This window comes from Tenrec ecaudatus, chromosome 15 (assembly GCF_050624435.1).
Source record: "Tenrec ecaudatus isolate mTenEca1 chromosome 15, mTenEca1.hap1, whole genome shotgun sequence".
NCBI lineage: Eukaryota > Metazoa > Chordata > Mammalia > Afrosoricida > Tenrecidae > Tenrec > Tenrec ecaudatus.
Window position 1 is genome coordinate 62,127,533 of NC_134544.1, and position 23,932 is coordinate 62,151,464.

Below are 23,932 nucleotides of genomic sequence, written 5' to 3' on the forward strand. Positions count from 1 at the left end.
ACTAAAGCTGGGCACCAGCGGGACATCATTGATAAAACTCATATCCTGGCGAAATAGAGACAGTGCAGCCGAGAACCATATACCCTAGCTTGTCATGCTTTCTTTCCAAAAATCGGGACTTTTAAAAAACGCTGTGGGATGTGGGAAAAATTGTTAAAAATCAGGACTGTCCCTACAAAAATGGGATGTCTGGTCACTTAGCCAAGCTGGTGAGCACTGCCCCACCAGGGCTTCTTAAGGAGTACAAACACACTGCCAGTGAGAAGATTCTGGTTCATTGAGACTCTATAGAGCAAAGTAGAACGTACCAAGGAGTTTCGAGGCGGAATCTTTAAAGCGGCAGATTACCACAGCTTTCTCTACCAGAGTGGTTCATGGGTTTAGAGAGCGCACTTTTGGTTAGCAGTCAGGTGCTTTAAACAGAGCACCACCAAAGCTCCTAACCAGGACATACCTGATTATATTTTGTAAATCAAGGAGCCATGGTAGAAATCAGCTAAAAATCTTCCCATAAAGGATCCTGGAAGCCCTGGTGGTGTCATGGTTACTCGGTCTGCTAACTGCAAGGTTAACAGTTTGAAACACCATCTGCTTCCATAAACAAACTAGTCTTGGAAACTCACGTGGGCTGTTCTACCTGTCCTATAGGGTCACTATGAGTCAGCATCAACCCGATGGCTGTGGATAAAGGATCATAGGTAAAACAAAGCCAGAAAGAAAAAAAAAAAAAACAACCCAGGAGCTCCAAACCCAAAATTCCCTGAATGCACTTAGTATTGATCAGCATCTTGCCTTTTAGGTCTCATTTTGTACTTTTAGCTTAGTCATGTTCAGCTTGTCTTTTTCCACATTCTATTCTTCTCACATGACCATCACCTCATCTCTATAATCAACAATGTTAATAATTATACAGATTCTTCTACCTTCCAAAGCTTAAAATACCTGGGCAATTAGACAAAAACTGGGTAGCAGGTGGTTTGTGAAGTTTCCAGAAACTGGTCTATTGCTGCTTTGTCAGGAGCCAACTCTTCCTCCCAAATACCCACTAGACAAGGGCTTGGAACACCTTCTCTCCTGTCCTCTTCGCTTCTTAGAAATCACTAGACAGTCCTTTGCCTAGTCTGGGCAAATCTCAGTACGAAATGTAAAGATGGCTAAGATGATGTCCCTGCTCTCTCAGGCAAGCACAAACTAAAGAATAAATATATTATTGGTGCCATGTCAATCGGAAAAGCAAGGAACTGCAGAAATTTGAGGGATAGTGACCTTCTGGGAATGACTGAGAGAAGTTCCATGTGGGAGATGGTGTTGCAATTGGGCCTTGAAGAAGTGGCCTAGCATGTTTTATACTGGCTTTGGGTTATGTGAGAATTGTGGCAGGGTAGACATTACACTAGAGATAGATCAACCCTACTCTTTGACATGACACAACAGTGAGTACTCATGACATTAAATCCTCCAAAATGAAATGACACACTACTCAGTAGCATGAAAATAAAGAAACCTCTCTTTTTCATCCTCAGCAATTTGCTGGCTATGATGATAGCTATATTACCATTTGTTCTATGCCCAGGAAATTTGAAAAATCATTAACTATTTCCAATAGCCATCTGTATTTCTCCATCTTTATTGAGAACATCACAGTTCAGTACTTTCAAATCCCCCAGCCTTTTTACCATCTCTGCACTGAAAGCCGCATTTGGTTAACTAGTTCTGAACAACAACCACAAAAAAATGATATATTTTATATGCTGAAGGTCTCACATTTTTCATCCAAGGACCTCCGTTAGCTCTGAAGTCATAAATTGATTCTCACAGTCTGGTAGGTGAAAATTATTATTCTACTTACAGATGAGGAAGTAACTGCCAGAGAGGACTGTGACTCATCCTGCACTTTGGATCTTTTAAATGGACCATTCTTGGTTCAGCTTGGACTTAAAACACTACGAAAATTATCCTTTGCTTTAGCTTATGCTTTTAAAATTTGGGGTCAAAAAAGCAGCATGGAAGCATTCAGTGTGGAGAGTGAGCAATGTAGGACTGACTGGGTTTAGGATAAAGAATTCATGGCTCGTTGGCATAGAGAAGAGAAGAACTAGGCAGACATAGAGATTGCTCTTCAGCGTACGAAGGATGGTGCATGTACAGGCTGGAGAAGACTGAAAGCTGTAGCCCGGTAGATAAAACTGGAAGGATGGATGGCTATGCAGGCAGATCTTAAGGGACTTTGTTATTATCTTTATATTGTCCTCCTGGGGGGCTTTTCTTCCTCCAGCATCCAAACTACAGGGACCGCTCCTTGCTGCTGCTGGTCAAAACAGAAGGACCTCACCAAGAACCTCTCGCTGTCTCTTTGTCTGTACACTGGCACCTTTATCATAGCTTCCCTCTTTGACCTGCCAACAAGGATAGGAGCTTTAGATGGCCAGAGATCATCCTCGTTTCTGAATGTTCCAAATTAAACATTTGGAAATAAGAAACTTACTTAAAATGCAATAGAATGCTTCTGAAAGTAGTGAGATGTCCATTTCAACCATGAAACTCTTGAGTATTTTGGTATTTCTAAATTTCCTAGTATATTAAGGTCTTTCTTATTTATGGTGATGTTATTAATCCCAAAGCTAAATATGTACATATAAACACTGTATGCCAGCCCGCAAAATGACTATAATTAGTTGTATATAAATTAGCATATAATTTCCTAATTTTAATAAAGATTGGTCTAAGGAATGATTAAATGTCTTTTCACATCAATGTTTTAAATTATAAGCACCTACTATGTGTGAGACCCTGGGGATAAAAGGATAGGGAAGAGAAATTAAAATCAAACTCATGGCCATCAAGTCAATTTCAACTCATGAGTGATCTTCCAGGACAGAGCAGACCGGCCCCTGTGGGTTCTTGACGCTGCAGGAGCAGAGAGCCTGATCTTACCCCCAGGCGCCACTGGTGGTTCTAAATGCTGGCCTTGGGAGGAGCAGCCCCACATGGCGGTCACAGGGTTCCTGGGGAGGCCAACAGCCCTTCACCACTTCACATTCTCCCCTATTATTGGGCCTGGGAGGGCATGATCTGTCCAGGTGTGAAACTTCAGTCTGATTTGAAGTGAATGTGCTCCTCAGATTACAGAAAGTTTTGCCAAGGTCACTTACACTTTCCCAATAAGCCTATTTGAATGCTCTCTTTGGAAATTAAAGTTACAGGAGAAGATTGTTAACCCCTTGGTGCCACCCAAGTCTGAACTGTATACGACCCCGCTGGGAAGTGCCCATGGCAGACAGGGTAACTGGTTGGTGGTTCACAGGGTCCTTGGAAACCAATGTGGATTTGAATCTTCCCTTTTCTAAAGTATGTGTGTGAGTGAGGCCAACGCCTGCCCACATGTCCCATGCCCATTAGCACGCTCGCGCGCGTATGTATGTGTTTGTGTAAACCTTGCCTGGCTGACTCACGTGCGTGTGTGCGTGCGTGCGTGCGTGTGTGTGTGTGTGTGTGTGTAAACCTTGCCTGGCTGACTCACCTGAATCTGTTCTTAAGAGAAATGCAGTAGAGGGCCCTCATCTAGAATCTGCCCCGCCTCCCCATTAGAGTTTCTGATCTAATGGGATTTAGACAGAACCCAAAATAAGATCTGGGATTTAAGGTCGCTTGTACGGTCATTTCTCTGGAAACACAACACTTACAAGGAATTTCGGCAAATTGTCTGAGAACTTAGAGCCAAGCAGGACGGGGGAGATGGGGCTGATTGCTAGTGTGGGCCTCTAGCACTAACCCTGGTCCCTTGGGGAGAGCGGCGCCGCGGGTCCAGAGCAGGTACTAGAGACCGAGTTGGTCTGGCCTTGCCTCGGAGCGCGTTGCCTCTCCGCGTCCGCCGCTTTTAGGACCCCGCTTCTGCGGTGGAAAGGGTCTCGGCGCCAACACCCAGACTTTCCCTGCGCCGGGCCGACCCCCACGTGAGCTCCGGGGTAGGCTTCTCTTCAGCTGAATGATAAGCGAACGCCGCAGCCGCGGGACAGAGATCTGCGGACCCCGCCGTGGCCACCTGGGCATCTGAATCCGCAGCGTCCCGGCGAGAAGGGCGGAAACAAGGCTGGGGCACCCCACCCCAAGGCCGCGCACGCACCCAGATCTCAACTTAGCGCTGCTGAGTTAGAGGTCTCGGGGCCAATCTCAGCCCCGCCCGGCCCGCGACCCCCCGCAGTCCTTGGCTAGCGCTGCCAGCTTGGCGCCCAGCTTTCCCGGCATGTGGATGCTCTGCTGCCTGCGACTTCGGCTTCCAAAGGACAGGACGCCCTCCCGGGAGGGAGGGCTGCCTCCGCGAGGGGAGGCAGGAAATGCCCGCGCAGGGGCGCTGCCCGGGGCTGGCAAACCGCTGCCTGAGCCTGGAGAGCGCCTCGGCGTCCCCCGCGACCCCCCCCCCCGCCCTCCGAACGATGATGTTGATCCCAGGATATGCTTTTACCGAGGGAATCTGCAACTGGGCCAGGGAGGACGGCAGGACTGGCGGGCAGCAGCCTCGGCCCCGGGTGGCCACACTTGCCAGCCCCCTAGCACTCACGCAGGCGGTCCTCCGCACGCCTGGCCGGCCGCGCCCGGACCCCGAGCGTGGACACCGGGGGTCGGAGGCACTGCTGGCTGTAGGGCAAGGTGCCACGCTGGGCTGTGGCTTTCACCCCGCGCCAAGGTACGAGGTCTCCCGAGAACCCGGCCCGGCAAGATCTGGCTACGGCTACAGCACGCCGGAGGCAGCGACGGTCGGGCGGCTGGAGTGGTTCCGAGCACCCAGGGATCCCTGGAAAGAGAGCCGTCGCTCCCCGCTGCGCGCCGCTGCAGGTCGCTCCAGCGCGCCGAGACCCGGCGCGCCGCACTGGCTCCTGGGCGCGCGGACCTTCCCGGAGCACCCGAACTCCGGGCCCGGCGCGGGGGCTGGGGGGCTGCAAGCACCCCGCACGCTGCGGAGGGGCGGGAGCGCGGGGCGGGAGGCGGAGTCGTCTGAACAGAGAGGGATGACGTCCTCCGTTTCTCGGGCTCCGAGAGACTAGCCTGCTGCTCGCCCGGTGCAGCCGGACCCGCTGCGGGGGGCGGGGATGGGGGTGCTTGAGAAGAGGCGCCCCGGAGCCCGGTCCCGGTCTCGGTCCCGGTCCCGCTGCCGCTCCCAAGCCAAGCGGCGCGCCCCGAGGCGGTCCTGCCCAGCGGGCGCAGGGCGACCAGCCGGTGTCCACCAGCCGAGCCCCTCTCGGCCGCTGCTTCGCCTCGGCGTGCCCACGCGGGATTGCCGTCCTTTCGAAAGCGCCCTCGGGGGAGCCCGGCAAACCGGCCCCGGCAGGCCGGCCTCGCCCCTTCTCCGCACTTCTCCCCAGCGACCTCGAGCCAAGGACAGGCGCCCGCGCCCGGCACCTGCCCACGGGGAGGGCTGCCGCTCCGAGCCCACGCCGGCTGCCAGGAAGGTTGGGACGCTGGAAAGGAGAGGCGCTTACCTCAGTCGCCCGGAGCCTTCCTCGCCTGCAGCTCCCGGAGCCTGTTTGCAACTCCCAGGCTCAACCTTCTGAAGTAGCGAAAGGACAGAGGCGGATAGAGCTGTCCGCCGGGCCCCGGGCAGCCGCGCTCTCCTGGGGCTTCTCCGGAGTCCAATCTCGGCCTTCTCGGTGGGAATGGGTTCCCGGAGGCTGGAAGGGGCCGCCTGACCCGGGGCTCTTCCCGCAGCTCTAGCGAGCCACCTCAACTTCCCACCTGCAGCGCGCGAGGGGCTCCAGTGACAGCCCGCGCTGCTCTCTGGCGCCGCCCCGCCCCGCCCCGCCCCGCCCGGGCCTCCCTCCTTGACCGCTGGTTGGCTGCGGCCAGAGCCGGGGCGGGACTTGAGTCCCGCCCCTCCCAGATCTCTCTCACCCTCATCCGCCCTAGCCGCAAGCTGGGAAAGTGTGGTTGGCTGCAGGGCCTCCCTGGACCTTACAGGGTTTTGAGCCCCTCAGCCCTTCGTAAACTGCTAGAGTCCCAGCGCACACACATTTTTCGGTGGCCTAAGGACTGGAGGAAGGAGAGAGGGTATGGGAAATAGAGTCGCTGTGAATCAGAATGGACTCAATAGTAGTTGATTTGATTTGGATTTTTGACCTGCCTAGTAAGGAGTCTTGATGGCTACTTGGGTCAGCAGTTCGAACCCACTAGCTTCTCAATAGGAGACGGATGAAAGTCTTTATTGCCGTGAAGACTTACAGCCTGGGAAACTCTCAGGGGGAAGTTCTACTATGTCCTATAAGGTCCATGTGAATTGAATGTTTCGACAGGAACGTCGTCTTTCATTTCCTTTCCACGTGTACCCCAAACCAGAGCCGGGGTTCCTGCGCCATCTTCCTAGGCATTCAGGCGCACTTTTCACTCACTCTTACTTGTAAGATTTACTAAAGGCAGACTTTCCAGGAAACTAATTTGATAAAGCTTCCCAAAGTAGCACAAGTCTGGAAAGCACTATACTCAAAAGAACTGGCTGAAACCTGGGGCATCTACCTGATGGAGATATATTGTTAAGTACCTGGGAGTTTGATAGCATTTAAAGGGCCAGAGAGCGTGTTGTGTGGCCACTAGGTTCTGAGATGGCAGGTGCAGCGCTGTTCAATGTGACTAGACGGCAGGCCCACCCATGCATACCCATGTTTGTAGTGTCCTCAGGAGAAAGAGGCTGAGGCAAGAGGGAGGAAGTCAGAAGTCTCTCCACAAGGGCACATCACGACAGTTGGCACCAACCGAGATGCCACTCTTGTGAACTGTTGCTTGAAATATGTCTTTCCAGCACCAGACTCCTGTGTTTCCACCCAATGGTTTGGTCATAAGATTCTAACATGTTGAATCCACTCAGTCAAGTGTTTCCTCTGATCTCCATCAGAGGAGGCAAGCTATCCCCCTTCTTTCTTGAAACTCAAGAAGACGTGGGCAGCACGGGCCAGTGGCACAGCTCTCGTGAGAAGATTTGAATGTTCCAGGTTCAATGCTTGCATAACGAATTGAACCTCCACTCTGGATAGGCCAAACAGAGTAGAAAGACAGTGCAGCGTTCTTGGGCTTGAATGCCGCTTGACTCAATAACTGGAAGAGTTCTTGATAAAAGTGAGTACGAGGAAGAAGGAGACAGCATTGACCTGTCAATTCAGATATGCGTCTGATGAGTTCACAATCAAGAAGCCCTGGTGATGCAGTGGTTAAGCGCTTGGCTGCTAACCTCAAAGTCCACAGTTCGAACACACCAGCTGCTGCTCAGAAGCAAGATGTGGCAGCCATGGAAACTCTGTCTTAGAGCATCTCCTTGAGTCAGAAGCAACGTGACAGCAAGAGTGTGGAGGTTTGGTGTTGGTGTTGACAGGTGAGGTGCAACAACACCGTGGCAAGGCGCAGTCGCAGTCCCCTGTAAACATGGTTCCTGACATTGACATGATAGATCTTCCTCTGGAAAATAGATTTTCTTAAGATCCTAGGGTGAATCTCAAAGTTTCTCATGAAGGAGAAAGCAGGATATGGGAGGGAGAAGAGGAAAGCAAATCAGAATTGGACAAGAACATTGGAGATGTTGATAAAAGAGAAACCAGTTGACGTTTGAAGTGTTGCATGGCTCGGATCCTGGAGGAGACGAAAGATTGAGAGCTGCAATAATGTGCTGGACTGGAGCATACCAAAGATCGATGATAAGAGCTTTCAGGGAGAGGGAGTTTTATGGACCCTGGACTCCTCAAGGACAGGAGCTCCTCAATGGCAGCTAACAGCAATGGCGACAGAGCTAAGATTTCTAAAATGGCTTCAAGAGTTCAGACACAGCTGTGTCTTGGCTTTGGACGTGTTACCTACCAGCCTCCAAAACCATCCCAGCCATTTCCTTGAGAGTGTGTGGGTTCTGTGAGATGCTGCAGTTTGCTGCAGCATCCTAGGACACGAGGGAGAATTCTGTGGGGAGGAGTGGTGGTTGATATCGGGGGTAATGGAACGGTAAAGCCTTTTGGAAAGCCATTTGGGACGACAGCAGCCTCCTCCTCATTAGGACCAATCTTGTAGTAACCCTTCTAAACAAAATTATTTCTGCAGATGCTCACACAATAAAGAACAACTATTATCCTAAACTCACTGCCATTGAGTCTATTCCAAGTCAGAGGGACCCTATGGAACGAAGCAGAACTGCCCCCATGGGTTTCTGAGACTGAAACTGTTTACTGGAGTGAAAGCTTCATCTTTCTCCCACGGAGCTGCTGGTGGTTTCAAATTGCTGACCTTGAAGTTCCCAACCCAACTCGATGGCTTAGCAGGGTACGAGTTGGGCTACTAACCACAAGGTCAGTAGTTTGAATCCACCGGCTGCTCTGTTCTATAGGGTCACCATGAGTAGGCATCAGCTCGATGGCAGTGAGTTTCATTATCCTAAACACAGGTTTTTAAGGGCTCAAGGTCACCTAAGACTTCAGATATTATTAGCAAATTACCCTCTTTGGGGGCTTAGGGGGGTGCTGAGTCGATTGCCAGATCATCCTTCAGAAGCACTCCTGGGTGGAGTTGAACTGCCAACCTTTCCACATCAATCGTTTATGCCACCAGGGATTCCCTAGAGGTTGTGAGAGGGACACTGTTTCCATCAAATGACGAGCATCTCACTAGCCCTGACTTACTTTGTGGTGCAATAAGCCTCACTACATTTTAACCGGTTAGTTCCATTCTTATCCACGATGATCATCCAAATGTCGAAACCCCATCTCAACACTCCTTTGACAAGAAATCCCTCCAGATTTTTACCCAGACAAATATCCAATCCCTTTTCTGATGTCTCTTATCCAGGCTAAACCTGTCCTGTTTGTTCAGACTTTCCTCACAGGATTTGCTTTTGCAATCTTCACCATCTCCTGCACTCCAAACTCCCTCTGCCTTCCTTCTCTGTTGTGATAATCTGTTGTCATTAAAAAAAAAAAAAAAAGATCTCACTGCCCTGGAGTCCATGCTGACTCATACGACCCCCTGCTGGTTTCTGAGGCTGTGACTGCTTACAGGAGTAGAGAGCCCAGTCTTTCCTGAGAGCTGCTTGTGGTTTTGAATTGCTGGCCATCCAGATTGCAGCCTAACTCCTAACCACTATACCACCAGGGATCCTGGCCATATGGAACCCACAGATCATTCCTACAGTTAAGGGGTGTCAACGTGGCTGGCCATCATTCTCAATGGTTTGACAGTTATGCAATGATGCAGTTATGATATAAGCATCCCATAATGCGATCTGATGTAATCAGCCAATCAATTGTAAGGGAACTATGGTGAAATGCAACATACTTATGTCACAACACCCTTACTTTGTTCCCTGGGGGGGTGGTGACAGGTGTCCTTTTAGCTTGCGCAAGCTGAAAGGACAGAGAAAGTGAGCAGAGGCACGACCTCAGTACCACCAGGAAAGAAATGCCAGGAGTGGTTCACATCCTTTTGACTCAGATTCCCTGCACTACGAACTTCCTCAACCTGGAGAAAGACTGATGCCAAGATACCTGGACATCTCCGGGGGACACTAGGCCTACAGAGGCTGAAAAAAGACAAGGACTGTGCCCCCGAGCTAACAGACAAAGCCTTCCCCTCCACCTGTGTCCTGAATTTGGATTTCTAGCCTCCTAAATTGAGGCTGGTGCACGATGAGGCAGGCATTCCTTCTGTTGCCCATCGGGACCCTGTGAGTCAGAACTGACTTGATGGCACCTAATAACAGGAGCAAACGGAAAGAATACATTTCTGTGAAAGCTATCTTCTTGTGTTCCTATACAGCAGTGCTCCATAAGTAAGACCAGTGGTTTTTGAAAGAATCATCTGGGTACAAGTTGGGGTCAGGATCCATGGATTACATACACCTCTGAATCAGGACATGTGATCAGGAGGGACGGTCTCAGAGCAGGACGCGTGCTTAGTGAAGTAGAGGGGCAGTCAAAAAGAGGAACATTTTCAACCCGATGGATTGACACATTGGCTGGCACAGTGAGTTTAAACATGGCGATGCTTGTGAGGATGGTGCAGGATGGAGCAGTGTGTCCGTCCGTCACTCCCAACGCAGCAGAACTGATTCGGGAGCACTTAAAAACTATAGAGATCCACGCAGAACAGGTCTCCCAGCCATGCAAGCAAACTGACCCTGCCCTTCGCCGTGCACATCCCTTCCCAGTTCTGCCGGCCTCCTCTCAGCCCTCTCAGAACAGACATCTTCTCAGCACTCCGACACAGGGCTCGGCCTTCAATTTCCCTGCTGCCACCACTGACTCTACTTCAATGCCCCTTCCAGGTCTGTCCTCACTGACTGTCACAACACTCCCTTTGGGCCCCTTGCTGTGTTCAGTGTCCCAGTCCTTGACCTGTGTTTGCAGCTGTTGTTAGAAATTCCTTGTTACCTCTCTCTTTCCTTCTCTCTTCTTTCATCTGTCTGGAACCCCTCTGTGCGCTTGTCTGCTTAAATACACAAACTCCTTGTCAATTTTAAGACATGGCCCTCCCACCAGGACCATGTGTTAACCAACTTCCTCTCAGTGAGCTTCTCACGCTTCATTTGCATAATAAGTGAGACACTTTATTTGAGTCTTCCCTTGGCCAATCCTGTGTTGTTGTTGGTAGGTGCCATAGAATCGGTTCCGACTCACAGTGACCCTATGGTGGCATAGTGGCTTTGAGCTAACCTCAAGGCCAGCAGTTCTGAACCATCAGCCGCTCATCAGATGAAAGACGAGGCTTTCTACTCCCGTAAAGAGTCACAGCCTCAGAAACCCACACGAGCAGTTCTGTCTGGCCTATAGGGGGCTGTGAGTTGGAATCCATTCGTTGGCAGTCAGAAAATCCTGCACAGTGCAGAACAGTCATCATCAGGCTAAAGCCCAGGCAAAAAGCATTGAACCAAGATGTTACCATGTTACAGAGGAAATGTAACAACACTTTTGGAATGAAAGCTAGGGTTTAGGGGGACATTTTCTCAAACCATTCTTTTCCCCAAGGAATCAAGGCAAAAGGCGCCTAAAGGAGCTCATGTCACCCCCATATCAAACATTCATCTGGCCCCATATTAAAAATTGCAACATCTTCCTTCCAGCTCACCTTCTCTCCCTCATATACTTTACTGTATAATGCGGAAAGCAACCCAACACTCTAATCTAGAGCCATCTATTGCCATTGTTTGCTGTCTGCCTTCTCCCTCTCTCTCAATGAAATGGGAATTTCACATTGTTTTATTTACTGCTAAGTAAGCCCAGTGCTACCAAGTCAATTATGACGTATAGTGACCACTTGGTTTCTGAGACTGTAAATCTTCCTGAGAGCAGGAAGCCTCATCCTTTTCTCTCAGAACAGCCGGTGTGTTCCAGTTGCTGATTTTGTGGTGAAGCAGCACAAAGAGGAATCCAGTACCTCACCAGGACCCCAGGCTCAATAGTATAAAGCCTAATAGATAATAGAATCTTGATAAATATGTGTTAAAATAGATGAAAGGACAGAAACATAAATACAAATTGAGCTAACTATGTAAAGGGGTACCCACCCCCAAACAGAATAAAAGCTCCACTGGGCAAAGTTTTTGTATTTTACCTGCCAGGCGAGTATTGAACAACTCACTCTGAGTTTGTGCACCCAGTAGTATGGTCTGGGAATGTTCTCTCTGGTCATACTGAATCTTTCAAAAAAGCAGTTTCACTCGAACCTCACTTTTTTGTCCTGGCCAATTTCAGAAAACAGTATGCCATGAAATTTTGTTTCCTGCTCAGGGAAAAATGCCGCAGAAACTGTTGTGATGTCAAACACAGGACAGCGCGATCTATGGGAGAAACTCCAGTGCACGAGTGGCTTTCTCATTTCAGAAGAGGTGAAATGTCCATTGATAAACCCCATTCTGGACGTCCGTTAACTTCCCTAATGGGCAAAAATGTCCTCTCATCATGCATTTGGAGCTCATTCCACCAGATGAGACTGTTAATCATGCTTTCCATTTAAAGACTCTGAAAAGATTGCATCACAGTGTGCGACAAAAAGGCCTGATTCGTGGCAGGCAGGGACTGCTTTTGCCACAGTGACAATGTACCTGCTCACAAAGCCATCTCAGTGTGCCAGTTTTTGGCAAAAATCAGCATGCATCTCTTGCCCCACACACCTTACTAACCTGACCTCACTCCAGGAAGCTTCTTTTTGTGTCTGAAAATGAAGAGGGACGTGAAAGGATAGTGATTTGATGGCACAGAAAACGTGAAGAAGAAAAACAAGGGAGGTGCTATCAGCCATCCAAATAGATGAGTTTGAAAATGTTTCCAAGAATGGAATCATAGATTTGGCAAATGTATTAAGTTTAATGGAGAATACTTTGAAGGTGATAAGGTTGTTTTGTAAAAAAAAAAAAAAAAAGAAAGAAAGAAAATTAAACACATAGCTTTGGTGGTGATGGTGGGATATTCTGTGTTTTGGAGGGGTACCCCCTTATATGTAAACTTACATTCTCTGAGGCTGCTAATGTGATTTGAGGGATTGAAGCTAATTAGTGCTAATTTAAAGGAGCCCTGGTGGTGGTGTGAGTTAGACATTGAACTGCTAACAACAACATTAGTGCTTCAAATCCAGCTGCCATTTCATGGAGGAAATATGAGGTTGATTGCTTCCATTAACGATTTACAGTCTCAGAAAACCTAAAGAGGCTCATTATGAGTTGGAATCGACTTGATGACAGTGGGTTTATGGTGTTAACTTGAATACCTGAGGAGCCCAATATAAAGAAGTATAGTAAAAGGCTATAAAAACACACATGTCAAAAGAATATGTGTTTCATGAATATGAAATCAAGTAGATAATCTGTAAGCAAGGTGCTTCTTGGCATCAGATGACCACTTATTGGGTCAAACGGCTGGATTATATGCTAGGTTTCATCAAACAGTAAAATGAAATATTATAAAAATATTTCCATATATGTCCTTAAAAATCAGATCCTCTGTGAAAAGGGCTTTAAGTATATATCTTTTCTTGTGAAAATAGACATCTCTTGGAACAGAAAATGCTCATTGCAGGAGCTTACAGTATTGCAGATCTAGTACTTTCTTCCCTCCCCCCACTCATTTTTTTAAGGTGGCTCCTCAGCTCACAAGAGAAAGCAAGCCCTTCCTGGTATTATTGAAGCCGATTTTCAATCTGGGCCCTTGTAGGCCCAAGGTCCTCAGAAAACATTTGTACAAAATAAAATGGAGTGTCATACACTTTGGATACATTTTCAGTATTGATTAGACATCCACATTTTAATGCATCTTTTACGGCATACTTTTAGAACACTCCCGGGGCACATCTGAGAATGATTTAGAAATCAGGTTTCAGTGAGCCCAGCCATACAATTATTTAATGACTATACGGATATATGCATATAAATCATGAAAATTCTCCCCCAAATATTCAGATCACCCAAAACTTGATGAACTGAAGGAAAGGTCTAGCTCTGATGGAAATTGTAAGTATTCTAACTGTTAAAGATTTTCAGCACACCCTTAATGATGGGATGTTAGGACGAGGGTTACCTCTCTTAAATTGATCTCATTAGTGTGTAACCTTCTAAATGAATTTCAGGTTCTGAAAAGGCAGCTATCTGGTTTATGCAGTGAGCTTCTTTTTTTTTCAAGAAAGAACTTTGCATGTTTTCTCAGAGGGGATATCCGTACTAATCAGATGGCTGGCGCGATCCATCGCTGGCCTCCTGGGCCCACGGATGCCCAAGCAGAGGCTGGCCGTTCCTGCATCAGTCTTTTCCTCCGGATGCTGCTTTTCTGTTGCTGGTAGTTTCCAAATGAGAGGCAAAAAAATCAAATAAAGATGATTTATTGATGTGTCCTCCACGTTCTTCTCTGGTGTTCTATCTGTACTAGCTGTGCGAACTCAGGCTTAAGCTCTCAGAATCTCAATTTCCCTATGTGAATTGAGAACGGTATTGAGTACCTCACAGAGCATACAGGATTAATGAAATAATTCTGTGAAAGTGCTTTGACAACTGCAAAGGGCGTGTGAATACAAGTGCCACCATCACCCCTCCTCCCTCCCCCTCCCTCTCAAGCTACCTATAGTGAATGTTGGTAAACATTGTGAAATATTTTTTAATCTTTAAAAACATTTAAACAAGTTTATTGAGATATGATTCATATATAATGTCATCCGTTTATCTAAAATGCGTGGTTTAATGGGATTTGGTATAATTCACAGCACTGTTCATCCTCAGATTTCTTAAACTGAGATTATGGTAATATCCCCATTTCACAGCACGTTTCCTAATTCATTAAAAAAAACTTATGAATTAGGCGAAGGTTTATAGAGCAGATCATCAGTTGTATATTCAACAGTTCAAACCCACTTCGTTTCAGCTCATCCACTGCAATCCTGTCACGATACCATCACCCACTGGGTTTCCTGTTTCTGGTATCTTTTACAATCTCAGATTTAATGAAAATGATTGACAAAATTGTCAATTTTTAATAGAAAATGATTTCATATGATACTTGCACATGTAACATTAATCTTTTACATTGCATAGGACAGAAGGAGACACAGATTCTAATTTTTTCCTGAGTAGCATATTGTACTCCTTCATATTAGAAATTTAACAAATTTATTTTTTTAACCAAGGAGCTGCTACTTATTGGGTATTTCTAATGGTTTTTGACAGTTTGTTAGTGACCTGTGGATTTATATTTCTAGCCAAATTAATAGTGCACTTAATGGAGTAGACATGAAGGAAATAGCACATAATCTACATTTTGCTCTAGATGTATATAGTCTAATTTATGAATGTGAAATATTTTTGATGTGCAACCTGTATGGGTGTTTGTTTGACAACCAGATGCTGCTAACCAAGTTTTCCTTTCAGAGAAAAGTCGAACTAATTTTGTTGCCATCAAGAAGACCCTTACTCCTGGTGTCCCACTGTGTGGAGAGGGGGGCCATAGGGTAGTCAATGGTTGTGCCCTCTCATGAGCAGACTACCAGGCCCTCCTTCTAAGGCACCACTGGGTGACTTCGAACTGCGAACCTTTCAGTTAGTAGCTGAGCAATTGATTGATTGTTCCACCCATGGACTCCTTTTCCTTAAGAGAAGCCCTGCTCTCTATAGAATCAGCGATTCCTCTGCACCTGGAACTTTCTAGGTTTGACATGGCATGAACTGGTCCCCGAATGATTTTTTAAAAAAGAGATTATCTTTAATTTAAAATAAATAAAAATTTGTCCCAGTTGTTGATAGCAGAAAGTTTTTGAGTAAGTCTGCCCTTTTCAGCAAAATATCGAACTCCAGTGGCTGATCAGTAAATGTCCCATGTTATTGTGTATCACATGGTAAAGCTTTGGGACTGATGTTTCATGCCTCTTGGCTTGATGCATGCCAGCCTGTGAAAGGAGAACTCTGAATACAGGGACTGTTTCAGTGGTTTTCTGAACTCAGTAATACCTGGAAATCTCTGAAAAATGAATTCCTTGCCAAACTTTAAAAAGTAAGAAATATTCAGGCTACAATGTGAGATTAATATAAGGTTGGCAGCGGTTGACATCTTTATTAACCTGAGTCAATGCTGAAGACCAGACTGAATATTAACAATCTGAATTTCCCCTCCTCTCTTTTTAAAGACAGAGAAGCATCTTTGTTATGAAGAACCAAGTGTTGCAATTGGTTAGTGATTGTTGATTTGATTTGCCGAGGTTTAATTAATTGCTATTTTTACTAGGAGATCACTGAACATTTTCAGGCTGCAGAAAACTAGGACCAGAAGCCTAGTTACTAAAAGAGGAGGGTGGTCTATGGCCATACCACCCTGAATGAGACTGATTTCATCTAAAAGAGGAGGCTCCACCTTCCTCCCATTGACTTCTTTTAGCATAAACATGCTCCATTTTCGTTAAGGCAATGGGTAATGAGCTCAGGGTCTTGGGGCGGGACCACTACTAATGAGAAGGCTGCCTTTCCTGAAACATAGATGCTTGTTTTTCCATCCATTAGAATACCTCCCCAAGGACACACACCTGTCTTGCCCCAGGGTCAGCTTGACCAGCTTCTAAACCTCACTGCTTCCTCAACAGTTACCTTTCTATTGCTCAGGAGTTTTAAGATTTGGGTCCGTCAGAAACCTCCAGGGAGCTAGCTGTGCACTGGCAGATCTTCACTTTGATTGCGTTCGGGAACTTGAAGGTCACCTTTGGTTAATTAGTCATAGTACAGGTTGAGTCCCCTTTACTTGACATTATGTTTGGAGCAGAGGGAAAAGGAAAAAAAAATTTCAACTGGGGCAGAAAAGGTCTTTATGGTTGAATACACATTTTGTAGACCTAGATGGATAATCTATAAGTCGGTGTATTACTCTTTTAATGCATCTTTGTTCAAAATCTCATGAAATATGTTGGGAACAATGTAGCTACAACAAATGACTGGCCAGTGTAATTGGTGACAGAGCAGAATAAAGTTGACTGGCTGGCACTTGGAAAGGGTTTGGTAGCTCTGCCCACAGATAGCCTGGAAACGTACAAGACTTTCTTTGGAATGACAGAGAACCTGTTTTGGGTTGGTTCATTTTGACAAACTTAATTTAGATTTAGTAGAATTTTTTAATATATTTTTTTAGAATTTTTTTAATATTATAGACAACTTTATTTGGTATTTGGTAAGTTCAGTTTCTTATCTTAAATAGGCCTGCTTCCATGTTTCTTAAGTAGCTACTGTGTGAGTGACACTCTAAAGTGACAGCTTTGCTCCAGAGAATTTTTCAGTCATCAGTTTTTAAGCAAATGTGTTAGTGTTATATTTCACAAATCATTGGACAATATAAACGAACAGTATTTATTTTTGAGATAATTCAGAAATTAAAATCTATAATAAGACATCCAACTCTTTAACTTAGGTGTAGCAGTATATAGCAAAAATGTCTGCTAGGCTTGAGGTGCCTGGACATCTGTCCGACTTAGCTCTGCTCCAAATCATATTGTGAGTGTGTCCACTTTTTCCACTGCCCCAGTCTCCAAACCTCCATCTGCTCTCACTGGACTGCCAGTAGCTACTTAAATGCTCTCTTGGCCTCTCTTGTCACTCAGGCAGCCCTGCAGCCATTTTCCACATACTACCCAATGGGTTCACTTCTTGGCTTAACGCTTTTCAGTGAATTTTTATTTCCGTCATATAAAACATTTAAAAATGCCTAGCGCAACCCAGTGTGAGGTTGCCATCTACCTACGTGGCAGCTTGAATCTCCCTCACCCTCGTCTCATTTCTTCTATTCCTGTTGGTTCACTTTAGGGCTCTAGAATTGCAGTAAAGTTTTACCAGCTTAGATACATTTTCATTGTCACTTGCTGTCCATCTACCAGAATCCAACCTCCCTAGTTCTCCATCTTGCTGAGACCTACTGTCCCAATCACTCCAGGGAGGATTGCTGTCTCAGAGTTAACTTGCCTGACTCTTTTGTCCTCTTCATTCCAATGAGATGTCATGCATTTCTCCCAGGACTTATCCCACATTGATTGTTGTTGTCAGGGTGTCACTGAGCAAGTTCCGACTCACGCTGTGTGCAGCAATGAATGTAACCCTGCAGTGTTGGAGACCCTTGTCAATCCATCCTAGCAAGGTTCTCTCCTCTCTTGTGGGGGCCCTTTGTGTTACCAAGCAGCATTCCCTTTTCCAGAAAGTGCTCCTTCCTGATAACATGTCCAAAGTACATGAGATGAAATTTAGAAATTTAAAAATCGTTGCTTCTAAGAAGCATTGTCGTGGTATTTCTTTCAAAATCGATTTACTGGTATTTGTTCTTCTGCCAGTCCATGGTACATTCAATATTCCTCATCACCACAATAATCCAATTCCATCAATTTTTGGTCTTCCTTAGTCAGTCTCCCTCTTTCACATCTATATGGGTGATTGAGAACACCAGGGCCTGAGTCAGGTGCACTGTAGTCCTCAAAGCGACATCTTTCCTCTGTAATTCCTAAAGAGAGCTTTAAGAAAAAGACTTTTATTGATATATAATTCACATAGCATACAATTTAATCATGTGGGCATATTAAGAAGAATTGTACAATCATCACCACAATCAATTTTAGGATATTTCCTTCTTCCTTTTAGTCATTGCTGTTATCTCCCTATTTCCCCCTAACATCTCCTTAGATAATCAATCCAGTTACTGTCTCTATAGATTTATCTATCCTGGATTTCATATGTGAAAGAAAGATAGAAAGAAAGAAAACCCAATAATGATGAACTAAACAAAATATCTCAATTGAAAAGAAAGCAGAAATATTAAGAACTGGGGCACATTAAAGTGGGTCAAAAAGGAGATCAGATGACAAGATGTTGCATTTTAACATCACTATATCTGCCATAATCTACTTTACAATGCTTTCTAAGTATATTCACATTCTGGACTATAGTCAAAGGGGATTCACTATTTTTGGGGGGTGGGAATGCCCAGTATTCCTTTGTGTGTAGTACCAGAGTTCCTTTACCCACTCTCAACTGGTGGGCATTTGGGCTTCTTCCAGCTTCCTGCTATTGGAAAGTGAGCTGCAGTGAGCCTGGGAGAGCACATGGCTGTTCACTTTCTAGCTCTTACTTCTTTGAAGTACATGCCCAGCAGGGGTATTGCTGGCTGTGTGGTTTTCCTATTCCCAGTTGTATAGGTGCTGCCATAGTGCTTTCCACACTGGTTGTACACGTCTACAAGCTCACCAGCAGTGCGTGAGGGTTCCAGTCTCTCCTTGCCCTCTCCAGCATTTGTTGTCCTCTATTTTAAAAAATTTTGGGCTATGGTTGTGGGTTCAAGGTGATATCTTATGGTTATTTTGATTTGCATCTCCTGCATGACTGGGGATCATTGCATTTTTCATGTGTTTATTAGTCAGTTGAGTGGCAATTTTGGTTAACTCCCTGTTCCTGTCTTTTGTCCACTTTTTAGTTTTTTCTTATGGAGGTGTTGTAGAATTACATAGATTTTAATAACTAGTCCCTTATCTGTTATATCATTGCTAAGGATTTTTTTCCCAGTCAGTGGGCTCTCATTTACTCTTTTGATGAAATCTTCTGATAGACACAAATGGCTAATTTTTTAATAGGTCCCACTTATCTGCTTCTTCTATTACCTATAGTTATCCGTGTATTGCCTGCAATAAGGCTTTTAGGTTTGTCCCAATTTTCTTTTCTTTCTTTTTTTATTAAGGAAATTATGATTCTTTTCTTTTTTTCAATGAAAAAACTTTTTTGGGGGGCTCTTACATCTCATCACAATCCATACATTTATCCAGTGTGTCAAGTACATTTGCACATATGCCTCCATCATCATTTTCAAAGCATTCTCTTCCCACTTGAGAACCTGATATCAGCTCCCCATTTATTCTCCTTCTCTCCTCCTACCCCTTCCTCATTAGCCCTTGATAAGTTACAGATTATTATTTCTATATCTTACATTGTCCATTTTTCCAGCACTACTTATTGAAGAGGACATCTGCAACCCATTTGATTTTTTTTGACTCATAAAAACTCAGTTGACTCTATGCTGATGTTTTTATTTCTGGGTCTTCAGCTCTCTTCCTTTGGTCTGAATATATCTGTCGTTATACCAGTACCACACTGTTTTGATCACTGTGGCTGTATAATACATGCTAAAATCAGGTGCAGTAAGCCCTTTCACTTTGTCATACTTCTTAAGGAATTCTCTGCTAATTCTGGGCTTCTTCCTTTTCCATATGAAGTTGGTAATCAGTTTTTCCAATTCTTTGAATAAGGATAATGGGTATTTGTGCCAGGATAGCATTAAACTTATATAGTGCCTTGGACAGAACTGACATATTTACTATATGAGTCTTCCAGTCCATGAGCATAGGATATTCCTCCATTTGTTGAGGTCACTCTTGGTTTCTTGTAATAGTAGTTTTCCTCATACAAATATGTTGTTGTTTTAGTCAGCTATATCCCTAGATATTTCAATTTGTGCTTGGCTGTTGTAAAGGGTACTACCTTTTCAATGGCTTCTTCTGTGATCTTGTCTGATATGTATAGCAGTCCGATAGATTTCTGTTTGTTGACCTTGTATCCTGTACTCTGCCATATTCCTCTATTGCTTCCAACACTCCGCTTGTTGAGTTTCGGGGATTTTCGATCATATCATCTGCAAATGATAGTTGCATGTCTTCCTTCCCCAGATGTCTTTTCTTTGTCTTATGTTGTTAGCTAGGATCTCCAGTGCGATGTTAAATAGGAATGGGGGCAAGGGGCCTCCTTGTCTGGTCCCCTTTTTCAGTGGAATTGGTTTCATCTTTGCTCCATTGATAGTTGGTTTTTCATGAATAGTTTGTATGATATCGAGGAATTTTCCTTCCATTCCTATTATCCTGAGTGTCTTAAACAAGAATGGGTGTTGGATATTGTCGAATGCTTTTTCTGCATCTATCGATATTATCATGTGGTTCTAATACTTCTTCCTTTCAGTGCGGCAAATAATACTAACGGTCTTTCGAATGTTGAACCATCCCTGCATTCCTGGTATTAGTCCCACTTGGTCATGGTGAATTATTATTTTAAATGCTTTTGTATTCTATTGGCTAGTATTTATTAAGGATATTTGCAGTTCTCAATTCTTGTGGGATCCTTGCCCACTTTAGGTATCAAAGTTACACTAGCTTTATAGAAAGAGTTTGGGAGTTCTCCATCTTTTTCTATGTTCTGGAAGAGGTTGTGTAGGATTGGTGTCAGTTCTTCCCTGAATGCTTGGTAGAATTCTCCTGTGAGGTCATCTGGCTCTGGGGATTTTTTTGTTAGTAATTCCTTCATAACCTTGTCTATTTCTTCTATTGCTATGGGTCTATTAAGGTTCTTGATTTCTATCTCGATAGTCTAGGGAGGGATTGTTTTTTCCAAGTATTTGTCGATGTCTTCCAAGCTGTTGAACTCATTAGAGTACAAGCCTTCATAGTACTGTGTAATTATCCCTTTGATTTCATTAGGGTCTGTTGTAATGTCCCCTGTTTTATCCCTCATCCTTGCTATTGACATTTGTTCCTTCCTTTCTTTGGTTAGGTTTGTCAGTGGTCTATCAATTTTGTTAATCCTTTCAAAGAACCAACTTTCAGTTGCATTATTTTCTATACTTTTCTTGTTTTCTCTCTTCTGTATCTCAACTCTGAGATTTTTATTATTTCTTTTCTTTTGCTATTAGTAGGATTGTTCTGTTGACTCAGCTCCAAATCGTGTAGGTTTTGTGTCAGCATATCAACCACAAGTCTCGCTTCATTTTACATGGGTGCTTCAGTGCCTTCCACTGATAAATGCAATTGCTGTATTCCAAAGGTTTTTGTATGTCACATTTTCATTCTCATTGGTTTCTAGAAATTTCCTGATTTCATTTCTGAGCTGGGCCAATACCTACTCCTTCTGCAATAAAGTTATTCATCTTCCAATTGTTTGCTCTTGTCTTCTTCATCCTTCTTTCGATGGTGGGTCCATGTCTCCTTCTTCTATGCACATCATTAGGTTCATGACTTCTTCTAGCATTGTCTTCTTTTTTTTCCCCCCAGGGGAGAGCATGAATGCGGTCCCCCACTACCACAAATTATACAGTCAAGTTTTCCACATTTGGGGAAATTGCAGGGGTCAGCACATCCGGAGAGCAATGGATAAGCCTCGCCCTGGGAAAACCACCTTTGTGATCATGGTATCTCCCCTGCCAGGTAAATATCCGGCATTGTCTTCTGTTTCTCCTGCTGTTTTGTTGAGGCTGTTTGGCCTGGTTGCTGTTTATGTGTGGAGCCCAGCACCATCTTCCAGAGTTGAAGATCACTGGGCTCTCTCTTGGGCGACTTGTATAAGTGCCTCTGTGAACTACCTGCAAGTAGCTGCACTGGGGGGCTCAGAAACTTTTGTATCTTCTTGTGGTTTCACTCTTACCCTAGGCAACAAGTATTCCATTATTTGATATGTGTGTTGGATAGTCCTCTCATAGGACACTGGTCGGGTGTTTGTGTGTCCATGAAGGTGGTGTTCACTGGATGATCTCTCAGGAAGCTGTGGTGGTGTTTCTCATGGTGCTTAGAGCACCAGGGTTGTGGTGTTTCCCTGTACAACTGGACTGCCACAGAGGGCTTGTGGGTGTAACCTCCTTGGTGTAGATTGCAGGTGGAATTACCCTAGTCAGAGAGATTGCCATGAAGGTTGGGTGGATGTTCCTGCAGCAGTGTAGACCACCACAGATGGTGACCATGAGTTCCCCCAGTCACTTGAAGGGTCTTGGGGTGAAGGCTGGAGCTTCCCAGGCAATTTGAATGGGAGATCCACCACCCACTTTTGGTATGGTGGACGAGTGTGATTTTCCCAGCTGTGTGTAAAGCCAACAAGTACGGGTGGGAGCTCTCCCAACTGGCTGTCAGAGTTTCCCTAGGTGGAGGGGAGTGCCTGCAGCCCTGTAGTGGCTTGTGAAAGGAAAGAGAGGGAGAAGAGGAGGAAAGGAAAGAAAGGAGAAAACAAAGATAAGAGCTAAAATAAAAAACAAGCTAAACCACATAAAGACACAAATGTAGACAAAACAAAAGTAAAAACAGTGAAAAAAGAAAACAATAAAAAAGGAAAACGGAATCTGCTGAGACTGTGGCAGGAAGGAGAGAAGAGATAGAAGAAAGGGAAAGAAGAAAAAGCCAAAGAACAAAAGAAAGGAAAGAAGAGAAGATAAAAATGGATAAAGAGATAGCCGAGTCCCGAGTCATGCCGTCTGTATAGCCTGCCTCATGCTGTGTGCAGCACTGCCACAGGGGGAAGGCTGCAGCTCTCCCCACTGGGTGGGTGGAGTTGCCCTGGGCAGAGGGTAGGGGGCTGGAAACTGCAGTGGCATGTGGAAGGAAAGAGAGTGTGAGAAGAGAAACAGAAAAGAAGAAGGAACAAATAAGAGAAAAAAGAGAGAAGAAGGTAAAAAAGAGAAAGAGGAAGAAGGGGGGAAAACACCACTGTGCTCACTAAGATCGACTGTGGTGGGAAAGAGAGAAGAAAGAGAGAAAATAAAACAATTTAAAAAGTAAAGACATAGCTGATCCCCGATCGCCTGAGTGGGTGGCCAGAGGGGTTTAAACCCTGCCCCATGTTGGCAGGTTGTTGTACCCTTTAGAGCAGGTTCCCAGTGGTGCTGGGCAGAATTTCCTTAGTTGGCAAGATCACCCTAGAGGCCATACTGAAGTTTCCTTAGCAGCCTGGAGTGCTGTAGAGGGTTAGCACAGCAGCCTTGTGTGGTGTGAAGCGCTCCCACAGAGGGTGGAGGGTTGTGGCCTGGAAGCCAGCAGTGGCATATGAAAGTAAAGAGTGAGCAAAGAGGAAAAAGAGAGAAAAAAAGGAAAAAGAAAGAAACAGAGAAAGAAAACAAAACAAAACTGGGCCCGTTGAGACCAACTGTGGTAGGAAAGATAGAAGAGAGAGAGAATAGAGAAGAAAAAGAGTTGTAAGTAAGGAGATAGCTGAGGCTTGATCGCCTGACCGTGGGCTGAAGGAGTTCCAACCTTGCCTCAAGGTAGCATGGTGGTGTTCCCACTTGGTGTAGGGTACCACAGATGCTGGCCAGAATTACCCTCAAAGGCAAGATCACAGCAGAGGCCAGGCAGCACTGGGGTTCACTGGTATACCTGCCTTGTACTGTATGCAGCATAGCAGCAGAATCTCCCCAGCTGTGTGTGGGGTCACTGAGAGTGGACAGTAGCTCCCCCCACTAGGCTTGTTGTCCTAGCTTGTGCCAGGACCACTGATGCCCTAATAGCGCAGAGGGTGGTTTTTTTTGGTTTGTTTTGTTTTTTTTTACCCTGGCTAGCTGGAATTGAATTAAATTATTCTAAAACTGAGGCTTGCTCCAAGGGGTCTTTGTTGTATTGATAACTTCTGGGCTCTGTAGCTAACTTTTGGCCTTCCCCAGCATGGGTTGGGGTAGGGGTGGGGGTG

General features: G+C 45.3%; 1 non-coding gene across 1 annotated transcript; it reads right to left on the reverse strand.

Moving 5' to 3' along the window:
• Nucleotides 1–21,534: 21,534 nt before the first annotated feature.
• LOC142428476 (U1 spliceosomal RNA) lies at nt 21,535–21,698 on the reverse strand. Its single transcript, XR_012780373.1, has one exon. It is a non-coding gene; the product is annotated as a U1 spliceosomal RNA (small nuclear RNA).
• Nucleotides 21,699–23,932: the final 2,234 nt, after the last annotated feature.